The following is a 3,540-nucleotide window of genomic DNA, read 5'->3' as shown; positions in this document are numbered from 1 at the left end:
CTCTGCAGAGAAATATCTGAGGATCACGCAGACGGCCAAATTCTCCTACAGTGTTTTCATCATCAAGAGCATCACCTATGGAGCCTTTGTGGGGTTTCTGGTGTGGAAACTTCAGGTTTGTCTCTGCACCCTTAATCCAACATGCATTTCAATATTTGAATGAATGCTGACGGTATGACATTGTGACCTTTGTCTATGTTGCAGAGTTCAGCTGGAAAGCAGAACAACTGAGAGCTGAACGCATGGACCACGAGGTCGAAAGTTTTTTTGTAAACAAAGGTTGAAAACATTGTTATATCGCCACATCTTTGTTTGATGCAGCGCTTTTTGCATCCTGCTATATAATAGAGCTCTATGCATGCTCTTGTCAGAGGATTTCTTTGTGACCTGGGTCCTGTTTTTCAATGTTTTTGAAATTGCTCCAGTATTGAGCAAATAGTGGATGTTATTGTACAATTTAATCCCTGCTGACAATTATGCACTGTCAATAGACGTCCATTAAAAAAGTTTATTTTTGCCACTGACAGGCTCAGATTTTTATATAGACCCAGCATGGTTTCACATCTAACTGGGTGAAGAGAGTTAATGATTGGTCGAACAGTGGAAAGACAAACTAAAAAAGCTTTTTGGAGCTTTATTCTTATTCGTACTTTTACTTTATTTTATTTTTCTGTGTTTTTTTAAATGATAAAATGAGTGTTTATTTGAATAGAATCTGGTGGTTAAAAAAAGTCTAGTTAAAAAAAAGAAAAAAATAGAGTAGTCTACTCTAAGAAAAGGTCTAACTCTGTGAGGATCCTTTCCATAACGTTGTCAGACGATAATTTATCAATCTGAGTCTGTAAATGGCAAAAACAAGCACTTTTATTGGTTGCACATTGACAATGCACAAATGCTCATTAGGGTAACATTATAGCCTGTTTTGCTGCTGTCGGCTGCAGCACTCAAAAATGATTGACTCAGAAACATGAGAAAATATGGTCCAGGTTGAAAAATACCATAGTTACCGCTTAAAACTTTTCCTGACATACTTTGGCATCACATTTTTATGAATACTTGTGACATTAATTCTGTGTTTGTGAATCACTTGTTTGCTTGATTGTCTTCTCAATTAAAATATTTCAAAGGATATAATCAATTATGCTTTTTTGTTTCTCTGTAAAAAGATATTTTCTAGTTCTCATGACATCTCTTGATAGTAAAACTACGTTCAGTATGTATGTATATCTAAACAGCATGGGTTAGTTTTCATATTATGTTTTCATAGTTGATTTAAATAGATTAAAGACATTGCTCTCACATATCATCCTATACTGAACATCACTTTTTCCACATTGTGAGGTTTTTTTAGCTGGTGTCTTATCTGCATCTTTTCTGAGAAATCAGTTATTTCTCACCTACATAATGTCGAAACAGCTCAGGGAAACTTAAGAATCAGGTTCATTTGGGTCTTGATAAGTTTTTCCATTTATGAAACTTATTGGTGACTGAATTTGATTTGACTGACTAATCTAAGATTATTATTATTAGGTTTATTTGAGTCATATCTAGATTCCCTTTGCATGAGTGAGAGAAGTTTTTTTTACATTCTCTTCATGAATAAAGAAGTTAAACCTTCAGTTCAAATGTGTGTAAGTCGACCACAGAACAACAGGAAATCAGCGTTCTCGTCTGTGTACAGAAGAAGGTCAGAGCTGTTGCTGAAACCTGCAGAGGAGCAGAGAGCGACAGCAGAGGAGAGGAAGTGGTCACGGAGCAGCCTGCACGTCGTTCTCTCTGCTGAGAAAAGACGGAGGTGAAACCTTCAGCTTTACCACAACCTCCGTTTCACAGAGTGCACCTGCTTCTCTGCACCGACACCCCCACACTGCACTGCAGCTCTCTGAGCAAACAGCTGGAAAACTTTTATTTCTGTGTCAACTGAAGCTACAGAGTCAACATACGTGTGTTACATATACAACAGCTGTTTACTGTCATCTGGTGCAAAAACATGCATCTGACTGTTTTTTGGGTTGAGCATGAGAGTGATAATTATAGTTACAGTCAGAGAGATTAGATGATTGTTTAGACTTCGAACGGCTATCAACAGTTTATTTAGAGAGTTTGTACAAGTGCTGTTTTTGACTGAAGTCTTATTTTTATGTGCGGGGGTGGGCTTCATTTCAATATTTGGGGAGACATATTAAGGGAGGTTTGGGGATATAAAACACTTTCTCTCCTGCATTCTGGTGATTTTTTATGCAACAATTTGTACATTTTTTTTCATCAGTTTATGGTGTAAACGTCTTTAATTTGGTCAAAATTAAACTCTTCTGCTCTCCTCCTCATTACTTTTATGGTTTTACTGTCCTTTATGTGTTTATTTAATCTGCAAATATGGGACCACATTTTGAGACATTATGCTGACTATATCTAAAAGATAACTTGGTCATGTACTACTTTACTACACACATCTCTCCAAACAGTCTCTTTTCAACAATGCTGGAGGAAATACTCAGTAGCAGTACTAAAGTGAAGAAATACCCAATAACAAGTAAAAGTCCTGCACTCAAAGCAAAAGTACAAAAACATGAACTACTTAGTTTTGAAAACAGCTCATGAAACTATAAATGTCTTCTTTATCAGTTAAGACTCCAGTGGGATTCAAACTACTTCAACTGCTACACGAACATATCCACAAATATTCTCTATTTTCTTTAATTTGCTTCCTGTAAAAACATGTTTTTACTCACAAACAGGAAACAGTGTGTGCGACACTGCAACAGAAACACGGTGTGTGACATCTGTGAGCTATTTAATCATATCTCCTCCTGCACATCCTGACCTTCAGATTCATTTATAAACTGCTGTTTTCATCTGTTTGTTAAGAAATGGGAAACAATTTATTACTCTCTGCAGTGTCATGAAGAAATTATTATTCAAAAATCCCACACAAAGAAACATTTGCACTGTGCAATACAGAAACATCAAAGTCTGATGAAGTAAAATAAAACACCTCTATTCTATTACATTATCAGTTTGACAGGACTAATTATATTATGGGACATAAAAGCAGCTGTAAAACACCAGCTACAATAACCTGCCTCAGCGTTATTATTAAAAAACTGTATTTTCACTGATGTTCAGCAACAAAACAAGACGACTGAAGCTTCTACAGAGACAGAAATGCTTCAGTCTTCCCAGTTTCACCTCAAAACCATCATCACACACATCATAAATACAATACCAAAAAAGATCATCTAAAAGGTTCAGGACCTTCATCAGTTTTGTTGTGCTATGTTAACTGTTTGAAATCTGACAATCTGATTTCTTTTGAAAACATGAGGAAAAGGCAATGCACAACTTGACAAGAAATGCCCCAAATATTGCAAGAAATTAGTGAAAGGTGAAAACATAAGTTTAAGAAAAAACATAAACAGAAATAAACTAGAGAATAATGTCCAAGAAACTGTAGAATAATTATAATAATTACATAGTGTAATGATACACATTTGTCAATGGCTTTTTCTCCCTGGAGGAGCGAAGGGCCTAACTTAATGT

At 35.8% G+C, this 3,540-nt stretch overlaps 1 long non-coding RNA gene across 1 annotated transcript; it reads left to right on the top strand.

The window, feature by feature from the left end:
- Nucleotides 1-9: 9 nt before the first annotated feature.
- LOC121965493 lies at nt 10-1,126 on the top strand. The gene is made up of 2 exons (XR_006107492.1): nt 10-115; nt 205-1,126. It is a non-coding gene; the product is annotated as an uncharacterized LOC121965493 (long non-coding RNA).
- The last annotated feature ends 2,414 nt before the right edge of the window (nt 1,127-3,540 follow it).

Source organism: Plectropomus leopardus, unplaced genomic scaffold, assembly GCF_008729295.1.
Source record: "Plectropomus leopardus isolate mb unplaced genomic scaffold, YSFRI_Pleo_2.0 unplaced_scaffold20216, whole genome shotgun sequence".
Taxonomy (NCBI): domain Eukaryota; kingdom Metazoa; phylum Chordata; class Actinopteri; order Perciformes; family Serranidae; genus Plectropomus; species Plectropomus leopardus.
Note: the sequence above shows the minus strand (reverse complement) of the source record. Positions and strands in the feature narration are given on the sequence as shown.